The following is a 12,098-nucleotide window of genomic DNA, read 5'->3' on the forward strand; positions in this document are numbered from 1 at the left end:
TAACTGTTACATGCTACTTTTGTCTAAAATTTGTACAAATAATAAAATTAAATGGGCTCTTTATAATATGCTCAAAGAAATAATTTTGTATGAAAATTTGTGTGTTATATATTGGCCTGATTAATGATTCAGGAAATAATTTGGGTTTTCAAAGTGCTTCCTAATAATTCAAATTTCAGCTTGTGTCAAAATAAAATCTATAACACAAAGATTTCCTTATGAACAATGCATTTTAACATTATTCAATCACTGGCAATCACACAGTACTGATTGCTTCAATAAACATTACTGTAACTGTGTTATTTAAAAAACTGTAATGTTTTAATTATTTCCTTAATTAAAACATTACAGTCTTTTCCTCCATCTAACACCAAAAGAAAACCCAGATAAGAAATATAAAAATATCAGTAAAAATAAATTATATTATTGAATGACACTTTATATTAATTACACTTATGCATATATTATTTCATTATAAATTATTTCAAAATCAAAGAAGAGAAGGAGGAGAAACTTTAATATTGACATTTCTAAAATGATATAAACATTAATCATTTAGCACAATTTGTTATTTCAGGCAAAAAGAATTCACTTTTCTGGATAGCATTTATATTTCCATCTCACTTTCAATGAAACATTAAGAGAAATGCATATAATTTAAACACCAGTTTATTTTATTTATTAGACAGATTATGTCAACTCGAAAAAACCTATCAGTAAAATTCGGTAGTAATAATTCTGAATGTTAGGCAACTTGCAAGATTCAACAAAAATTATCAATACTTTTACTATAATGACTACAGGAACATGAACATAAAATTAAACTGCATATAACTATAAAATAAGCCAGCATATAATAATGGTGCATTGGTTTCTAAAACAATGGGCTCGATGAAAAAATACATGTATTATGATAGCTATTCATATTCTTCAGCTTTCCTAATATTCTCATGTTCACTTTACATAACTAAAGTATCTAAAATACAATAAAAATGCAAACAATATTTATGAGAAAATGATAAAAGCATTCATAAGCATTTGATTGAATGACCATATTTTGTCTTTCTGCAAGTCGAATCTTAAAATGATATGCAGTTTGAAAAATGCTTAATCCTTTTATAAAATATTCAAAAAAGATTAAAAAAAGGTACTGTTCTGTTATCAGGACCGGGTTCAGAAATGTATTCATGTATGCTTGTATATTTGTATGTTTGTGTGTCTACATATACACATCTATGCACATACTTACGAACACAGGTTCATACATTTCCGATTCTGGTCCCAATAACAGAACAGTACCCCCAAAAAAACTTGAATTACAAACTAGATTAAGATAATGTTTCAACCATACATATTTTGGACAAAACAATGCAAACTCTTATTTTTATACAATTGTTCAAACTATTTAACATAAATTTATTGCTGCAATAAAATAATAAGCAATCTGATCACACATATTATTTTGAAACTGAATGCATAAACTAGACTAAAAAAAATTCAGTCATAAACATTTGGATAGCAGGGCAAATTAGATATTTGAAAAGACAGCCAGCCATTGAGATACACGTAATTCACGACAGAATGGTAACAATTCATAAAGCTGTGAAACATTTAACTGTCAAAATGACATAAATAACATAAATTCGAAAAGCAAAAAAAGTAAACATACAAGTATTGCAATTGAACTTACCTTTCATGCAACAAAAAATATCCATACAAGTTAACCTCATGGCGCAGCCATTTTGGATTTCGTTTCAAATCAGAGAGATGTTTACGGATTTGCGGAAGAATACGAGGAACTCGTAGTTTGCCGGATACAATGTGAAATGACGCGAAAGAATATAGTTCTGTAGAACTTCCTACATTATTCCGTAATAAACAGTACTATTTCCTAATTTTTTCTTTATCTAATTAATTAATTAATAGGGAAATAGTTAAATAACGCCGAATTCATTTTTAATGAAATGTAAAATTTTGCATGTATGGGACGACCACCTTCCATCCAATGTTTCTGAGAATATAAACAAATTTTGGAATCTGAGAGTATCAGTAAATAAATATATAGAATATCGCCTCTCAAACGACCACTTCTGAAAGTGACCAATAGTTCTGAGATTATAAATAAATATTGATATTAAGCATTATTTCTATAAGACGACCATCTCTATATAAGACCAAAGTTTCTAGAATCTTGGATAGTCATCAGAGATGTATCTTTACTGCGAAATTATCGCACGACTGTAATTCAATATCAATAACAGATCGCGCGATTGAAAAACATTTTCTGTCCTGTAATTAGAGGGAAAAAATTTTCTTTATGAGGTATTTCTCCCGCTTTCCTAGCGTGCCTTCGTGGTGTAGTGGTTCTGCACGCTGGGCCGGTATTTCAGAGGTCCGTGGTTCGATTCACGGCGAAGGCGGTTGCTAATTTTTCATCTCTACGGCTTCCCAAAAAAATCTTAATGTCTCTACAGTGGCGCCCGAACTAAAAAGGTGTTGGATGAGGTATATCCACACCCAGGATTTAGTGATTGGATCCCCTTAAAAAAAAGTCGGCCTTTAAAAAGAGAAGTAATATAAGGTATTTCTCCCGCTTTCCTAGCGTGTCTTCGGCCCACCAGCGGCCGAGCGGTAAAGTCGCTGAACCCTGGTAGTGCGATCCGAGGTTCGAATCCCGCGAACTGCATGGGCTGGCTGCATGGGTGTTTTCGTGGTTTTCCCCACGTGTAACGTGTATACGAGCCACTTTCCCTTAGAAAGTCTTCCCTCCCCTTAGGCAGATAGCCCTAGTGTGCTTTGCCATAATTAAATACACCACCACCACACCTAGCGTGTCTTCGTGGTGTAGTGGTTCTGCACACTGGGCCGGTATTCCAGAGGTCCGTCCTTCGATTCCCGGCGAAGGCAGTTGCTAATTTTTCATGTTTCCTGCTTCCAAAAAAATACCTAATGTCTCTCTATACCCAAATTTAAAAAAAAAATCGTTTCCGTAATTAAATATATATATATCTAATTTTACCTATATTTGTAGTAGGGTTTGTAATATGTAAGTAATTATACATGTAATTTATACATTTTTTATAAAAAAAATATGTTATTTAGAATTTTGCAAATATTCTAGAAAATGCTAATCCATTGAAAAAAATATTTTCCATAACTAAATAAATTTTTAAAAACGTCAGAAAAAATAGCAGTTAAAATTAATAACAAAATAACAAGAATAAATCATCAATCATATCAAAATTTTTAATGTACAGCATTTAGAAACAACTTAGTAAAATACATATAGAAAATAAAATAATGTGCAAGTTTCAGATGTGCAATGTCAAAAAATTAAAACTGGTAAATTTGAGAACAAATGTCCTCAAAATGTTTGACAACGAACGTCCTCCGGACAATGCAGAATGAATGTCCTCAGGATGTGAAATTGGTGAACTCCTCAGGACATCTGAGAACCAACATCTTCAGGACATCCTGTCATATCCCGGGACATAGCGACTTAAATAAGACATCCTCAGGATGTTAAATTACGATCTCCTCAGGACATCTGAGAATCAACCTCCTTAGGACATCCTAAGTATGTCCCGGGATATTGCGACTTAAATAGGACATCCTGAGGATGTTTTGTGCTATGGGGGTACACATCAATCTATTTTCATTTAAATAAAATCAGGAAGCTAAAACAAAGTTAAAACTATCATGGTAACCAGAAGTGAGGTTTCATCGCCAAAATTAAAAAAAAAAAAAAAAAAAAAAAAATGTCGCTAATCGAAACGGCACCCAATTCTACACTAGAACTATCACATCTTAGTGCTTTCATTGCCGTCAAAAAATTCGCCAAATTTTGAAGGCCAAAATAGTTTGACGCCAACCTAACCCGCTTTTGAAATACTAGAAATTCCGGCGGTCACACGAAATGACCGCTGTTCTAGATATTCTAAATTGTAATTAAAATGATTTGTGCAAAGGTGTCTGCTAATTCAAACTGAATTACTTAGGGCAGGCGGCGAGGACGTCCCTTTGCTTACTGCCCCACGGGGTTTCCCCCTTCTACTTGCTTACTTGCTTAAAGTAGAGTGCAATGAAGGAAACCACTGGCGGTACATTTCTTAAGAGCCACCGCTAGCTCAATAAATAAAGGTGATTTAAATAATCAAATGTTAACTCACATGTCAAGGATATCTTTGTACACAACATTTCTTGTATAGATCTTTCCATCATTTTTAATCTCGCCTTGCAGAGGATCATCAATTATTTTTAATTTTACGTCCGTTCTTTCACGAACTCTTTTACGAACGTTCTTTCACGAACTGAACAGGCAACATAAAGTTGACCGTGTCCAAATGCAGGCTCAGGTAAAAAAATGCCAACGCGCTTAAGCGTTGGGCCCTAACACTTATTGATGGTCATAGCAAAGACAAGTTTTACAGGAAATTGTTTACATCTCAATTGAAACGGCAATCATGTGCCGTGGCAACTTCACCCCATTGGCTAATACAGTTAATCAAGCAACCAATAAACTATCGGCGACAAACAGACACTTAAGCCGCATATAATCAAGATTAGCCACTTTAACTGTAAAAAGCGTAGATCTCGTAATACTAACAAATGAAGCACACTAATCTAAACAAGCGTGTAATTTGGATTAAAAAATGTTTGTGGCATCAGTTATATAGAGTTCCAAGAGTTATTCTCAGGTCGGCGCTAAATCCCCGAACACGGAGATCGAAGATCATCATTCGTTATCATTCGACCCGAAGGCCTTTACCACTACATGTTTATCATTCCCCTAAGGACCTGTAAAAATTCGTTAAATTCCATAAAAATGAAAAAAATCTGTGCACTTGTAAATAAAAGTGCAGTCTTCAGTAATCAAGAAGTTGATCAGGCATGGCGCCAATCCGCCACGAATGTATTCTTCGTTGAATAAGCAATAATAGCAATCAGATATCGTCAGGCATAACTTCAATATATCTTTTCGCAATGGCATATATCGTAGATTTGTCACAGTAGCATGCAGTAAAAATAGAAAATAATATATGCAAGTCCCAGAAATTTTTGTGCTTTCGTCTGAGGCGAAAGTACCTAGATCCTGTACCTATATCTCTTCCAAAACAGAAATGTCGGCATTTGGAATTCGTGGATTAGAACACGATTTTTGGCCTTTGCTGATGACGTTGACATCGTAAGACTCAAGCGCTTAAAAAGCCGTGAGTCGTCAGAAAATATTGGTTTGTCCATCAATAATGAAAAAAAAAAGTTCATGACAGTTGTAAACAGCAGACATAGACTGATATACCAGAAAATAAATGAAGTTGATATATGTTTTTGGTTTTGAAGAGGTCGAACAATTTAAATATTTGGGTACAGTTGTAAATAATAATAATGGCATAACTGTTGAAATCAAGAACCGTATTAACATGGCTAAGATGCTGTTAAGGATCGCGAAACCAGTTTAAATCAAACTACTTAAACAGAGTAAAACGAACATAGAGTTGTATAAGACTATAGTGTTGTATAGAAGTGAGGTTTGAACAGTGAATAAAGTTAATGAGGATAGATTAATGACATTTGAATAAAACAGTTTGAGAAGCATTAACAGGAAATTCAAAAAGCAATAATAACAGAACACAACAAATTTTCAAGAATTGATTTCTGAGAAATATTTTGGAGCTCTATGAACAGGGTAAGATACGTGTAGCATCAGAAGGGAATGTATGTGGAACATTATAAAGGATAATTGTTTTTCCGGATATCGTCTTTTTATGAATTTGATACGTTCAGTTCGAAATATTTCATTCGATTTTGAAATTTTGCAAAATTTTTAAAGCTAGAATTTTGCCCTTAGGCTCTCAATTTTAAAATTTTGTAGACTAACCTTTTGTTTTTCCTTACAATATTTTAAAATATTTATATGGAGACAAATTAACCGATATACATTCCTAAATGCTGTAATATGTTAACGTCACCTGTATCTGCATCTTCTAAAAAATAAATTTTTCGAAATTAAAATTAGTACAGGATTATTTGTTATGAACAATGTCTGAATGAAATCTCACTGATGTATCAATCATATTAAGAAATATATTATAAATTTTTTATGAAATTATTATAAATTATCGATTTATCAATCATATTAATAAAAGTACTATTCTGATTACATATAAACCTATTATAATTTTATATAACATGAGATCATCTTAAAAGAGGAGAGCTTCATTCACAGCTGAAACCTTTAAATTGAAATTAGGCAATAATCTTGATCGTTGACAAAAGTGAATATAAAAATAAGTTACGTATTCAAATTTTTGCAGATGGTACAATAAGAAATTAATACCAAGATGATACTATGGCAAAAAGGAAAGACTTGCAAAGTACAGAAAGAAAAACACGTAGCATGTATTACTTGATAGTAAAATACAGGGGGATCTTTTTTAAAGTGACAGTGTTTGGAGCGCCCTGTAGCGATATCTAATAGCCGAAATGGCACCAAACTTGGTATTTAGACTAATTAAGATATGGGGAAAAAAAGATTCCGTGAAAAAAAATTAGATTCAAAAATCGCCGCTAGGGCATTTTGTGGCACTGCTGTAGCTTACAATAACGAGAATTAGCATAAAACACGGGTATCAAAGAAAAATGCAAATATTGTGCGATGACAGCGCCAGTAATAAAACAAGCAGTAGACAGCTCCGACAAATAATCTCAGCTGAAGTAAACGAGCTCCAGTGAACATGCCTCTTAACGTTACCCGAACGCGTGGGGGTTACTGGTGAAACTGCATTACATGAATCAATGTAATGCATCCGCAGCACTTCGGGAATTTCGAACCAGAAAAAAATTACGAAAGGGGAATTTATTGCTAAATGGTTTTAAGAAAATGATTAAGAAGTTCGAGGAAACAGGGTCACTGACCATTCGCTCTGGGAGAGGACGTAAACCAGTATCAGAAGTTAATAACTGATGTGGCAACTGCAATTGTCCAAGGATCGCAGGGAACCATTGCTGGTACTAGCAGCGCCCGGCGTGTAGCTCGACAACTGGACATGAATTATTCCACGGCATGGACTTTTGCGGCGCGTTATTGGATTTTACTCCTACAAAGTCAGCTGCTTGCACGAACTGAAACCAGGTGATTATGATAAGCAAGTGACATTCGCTCTATCGTTTCTTGTCAGGGTAGGAATTAATGATGCTTTCCCATGGCACTTTCTGTGGGGAGATGAGTGCCATTTTTATCTCAATGGGTCCGTAAACACACAAAATAGCCGAATTTGGGCTTCTGAGCAGCCACACATAGTGCACAAAATCCCATTAAATTCCCCAAAAGTCACTATTCGGTGTGGTTTCACAGCCGAATTTGTAATTGGGCCATTCTTTTTTGAGACCACCACTCCGACAGGACCCCGAACGTTCACCATAAATGCAGAAAGGTACTACGAAATGCTGCAAACATTTGTTATTTCTCAACTTCAGCAAAGAAACAGTCTCCAACAGACAATCTTTATGCAGGATGGTGCTCCGTCATACATTAGTAATAAGGTAAAGCAGCTGTTGCGCCAAAACTTCACTGGTGATAGAGTCATAAGTCGCAGTTTTCCAGATGCATGGCCGCCTCTTTCCCCTGACCTCACGCCATGCGATTTTTGGCTCTGGGGTTATTTGAAATCTCAAGTTTATGTTGGTGGAGTATCAAATTTGTCTATTCTAAAGGACAACATAACAAAGGCAGTGCGGAATATTTCTCGTGATATGTTACATACGGCTGTGGAGAACGTTGTGCACAGAATGCACGGTGTTATTTCTGAGACGGTGCTCACATTGAATGTGGTCCAATTCCTCACCGGGGAAGTTAATGTAGTAAATAAACATTAATAATTTAACTGTACAATTGTATGTCTTGATTAGTCTAAATACCAAGTTTGGTGCCATTTCGGCTATCAGATCGCACTACAGAGCGCTCCAAACACTGTCACTTTAAAAAAGATTACCCTGTATAATGCATTTAATTAGTGACTGATATTTTAATAAGCATATAAGTAAATTACTATGGTTTCATTAGTTTTGGGGACGTAATCCTTTTTCCTTTTCTAGTTTTACGTATTTTTTCATTTCGCGTAACACGGCAAGCATTTCTTAGAAACTAACCACTATATTACATGGGGATTATGTAAAGAAAAAACATTACATTTTGGAACTTTGGATTCCTTCTTGGTAGATTACACCGCCCTCTTTTTTAGCATCGTCTCTCTCGTCCTCGAGCGTGACCACTCGTGAATTTCGTTCTTCCAGTTGGCCGTGCCTCGAACGACCTCTTAAGTGGTACGCACCTCGGCAAATGTGTTCCTCTTGGTGTCAACAGTCCCCACCACGCATCGTTTTTCCATGTTCTGGTTCTTCTTTCAATATTCCTCGCTTAACCTAGTCAATTCACGGAGAATATAGCACTAAGCTCTTTTTTTAATTCTATCGACGGTATTCAGCAGGCTGAAAAGCACCTAACCAGTCGATGGCGAAAAGATCGAGAGGATTCCTTCTTGCTTTTGTCTTTTACATCTCAAAGGAGATGTATTTTTTTTCCTGTTAACATATGAATTCCTTCTCTGACAAAATAAAATCCTTCGACATGATCTGATCTCAAAAACTGAAGAATGAAGGATAAAAAGTATTTAGAAATACGCTTGGAAAGTGTTGTCTCAGCGCGAAATAATGGATTTCAGTTTATCTCTCACATGCGCGCTTGCATAACAGATTTTCGGAGGTTTTACATTCAGGACCAAAAGATTTTTGATTTACGTTTCTAATAGTTATCAGTTTGTTATTGATTATAAGCAATCACATTCCGCCCTGCATGCTGTCATATTATAAGAAGATTGCACTGGAAAGCTCGTGATACGAACCCGGCTGATTTTTCACCTTACGCCCGAGCTGAAATGTAGTGAACGACAACTCAACGACAACTGAATTTAGTATATTGAGTTTTATGCCTCTCCTTAGTCGTGCTATAAGTGTAGAAGAATGTAGGGAATTTTCTCGTGCGTACGCTTATGATGGAAGTGGTTCTGTCCAAGGAGTTCTTAATTCGAGTCCTGGTGACAGTACAGTTACAGATTAGAAAACATAATGGTGTCTACAAACTGAGTGATCAAGTATATTGAATCTTATTAAATTAAATTAAAATACATTTAATTTACAACATATTCTTTATTTATTTATTACGTGTTCTGTTATTTGAATCTACACGAGGAAGAAGGAATCCTTTGTGGAAGATTTTTCAAGGGAATTTCCTCGTATTCATATTACACATGGGGAATCTGCGAAAACGCCCATACAGACAGTCCATTCGCCTGGACTTGAACCCGGACTGAGCTATCCAGTGGCTTTTACCGCTCGATCTTTGGTGGACTTAAAATATTCAACTAATAACGCTTAAAAATATTTGCAGTATTGTTGTAATTATAATAAAATGCTTGTAAAATAATATACATCTAGCTAGATTAATTTGATTTTTAAATTTTATGGTATTTTCCAATTTTAAAGCAATTATTTTTATTACTATTTTTAATTTGGTAAACCCATTTTCGAAGTGTTTGACTATAATTAAAGGTTTCACATAGTAACTACACCATTTTATTATTATTATTTTTTTTAAATTTCAACCGTATATTTTATATTATCGAGAGGCCCGGTGGCGCAGTGGCTAGCGCATCGCGCAGCAGCGCCACAGGTCCGGGGTTCGATTCCCAAGCTGGGCAGAGTCGACTCAACCTTTCATTACTTGATTTCCATCGCTTGAGTCGATAAAATGAGTACCAAGCTCGTTTTGAGACTAAACACTGGGGGTCCTACGGCAAGCTGACCACTTGTTCAGAGCATATCCGGGGCCCACGATCAAGAAAGCAGATTTCAGCACAGCAAGCCTTGGCCCATTAGGGCTGTTACGCCACTGAGGTTTAGTTTAGTTTGTTTTATATTATCAGAAATTATGCAAAACTTTAAAAATGAGATTTCCTCATACTTTATTTCAAATGTTGTTTCTTCTTGTTGAAAACCTAAATAAAGCTATTGTTATGAGTATGTAGAGATATTAGGTTAATTGGAAAAGCCGGAGAGATGAAAAATTAGCAATCGCCTTCACCGGGAATCGAACCACGGACCTCTGGAATACCGGCCCAGCGTGCAAGAACCACTACACCACGAAGGCACGCTAGGAAAAAAGTGGGAGAAATACCTTATATACTCCTCTTTTTAAAGAGCGACTGGGGTTTCCAGGGGACCCAATCGCCAAATCCTGAGTGTGGAGAAACCTCATCCAACACCCTTTTAGTTCGGGCGCCACTGTAGACACATTAGGTTAATTGGAAAAGCCGGAGAGATGAATAAATTAGCAAACGCCTTCGCCGGGAATCGATCCACGGACCTCTAGAATACCGGCCCAGCGTGCAGAACCACTACACCACGAAGGCACGCTAGGAAAGTGGAAGAAATACCTTATAAGTATAATAGGCAATTAATCTTAAGTATAAAAATTTGCTTAAAAAACAAAGAATGCTTAGTTTTTGAAGGAGCATAATATGTTTCTCGATTTAAATATTTGAATAGAAATGGAAATATTGACATGCAGTTACTATTTGAAAATAACAGTGAATTATTTTAACTTGCCTACGCAGAAATATATTTTATTTTTGAATCCAATAATTACCACATTCACCTATTATATTGCCTTAGACATAACTAGCAATTTATTGGCAAAATTAGTGTTCCCTTTTGAATAACGTTAGTACAATAATTTGCGATAATCACTATGCCGCACAAACAATAGGGACTCTAAAGTTGTGTTGTGTAAGTTTCATTCAGGAAACAAATTGCTGCGGAAAATAGAAATTAATAAGTAAAGAAATTACTTTGGAAATTATTTTACTTTATGGAAGTTTATCAGCATCATCAAGAGTTTTACGTCACTTAACAGAACTTAATCTATTCTTAAAATAAAACATGTTTTGTGAAATATATAAAAAATTGAAAGCTGAAGACTAACAAATTTCTCTTAAAGTAAGCAATAATTACAATCGAACTTCACTGTAGCGAATCCAGTTTATAACGACCCTCTGGAAACAATTATATATGAAAATCGGATCTAATGAATTTTATGAATGTCTTTGCCTGATATGTTATTATATCTTTCATAGTTTTTTTCAGAATTCCTTCTAATTTGGACTGAAAAATACCTAACCCTAAAATGATATAATTTGGCTATTCGAGTATTGCGAAAGACAATGTTACGTTCTATTATTCCTCCCATCGTTTACTGTTCTCTGCATAAAGGCTATTCGAGGAAAGTGTAACTCCCCATTTCTGAAAAACAAAGACTCACAAATTCCATATCTAAGGGTGTTGTGACACAGAGTCTGTTTTGGTTAACGAATGTTTCAAACGATTTTTTATCGTCTTTGTCATTGAAAGAAAGACTATCAGGTTCAGTGTTTCTCCTTACTTGCTTGGGGAACATTGAAGAACCTGACTCGGAACAGGGAGCTTACTAAAGCTATGTTCAATAAATGTGGGAAGTAGACAAGATACACAGGAAGGGTATACAAAACCCTTTATTTTTCACTCTTTACAATAATTTCCGTACTTCGGAATACAGAGACCAACTTCTTGTGGTCTGAACGTAAGAATATAAAAATGTTTAACTAAACTCTAACTTAACTTTGGAATAATAAACAAGGGCCTACGTGGAAGATTGGCCGTATATTAACAGGAAGCCGTACGTAGTACAGAGAACTGTTAACACTACAATACGTTTAAAATTATCAAGAGGATTAAGCCTCTGGCCTTGAAGGCAACCAGTAACCGAGTAAAACTGCTAAGGTAAGCGGCCTGCTTCGACTAACTCCTTCCTCTCTCTCGCTTGGCAAAAAGCCACAATTTAAGTACTTGGCGTTCGCCAGACAAATTTGCATAAATAAGTTAAAGCTTTTAATTCTGGCCGGAAGTAGAAAATAAGAAGTGATAGTAAAGATTTAAAATAAAAATAAACGTTAGTAAAACTTAAGATCCTTACAAGACACGCAGCTTTTTTACCTTTCTTTCGCAAA

The sequence above is a fragment of the Stegodyphus dumicola genome, chromosome 1 (genome assembly GCF_044657685.1).
Source record: "Stegodyphus dumicola isolate Sdum_Otavi_A_Nest chromosome 1, ASM4465768v1".
In the NCBI taxonomy this organism is placed as follows: domain Eukaryota; kingdom Metazoa; phylum Arthropoda; class Arachnida; order Araneae; family Eresidae; genus Stegodyphus; species Stegodyphus dumicola.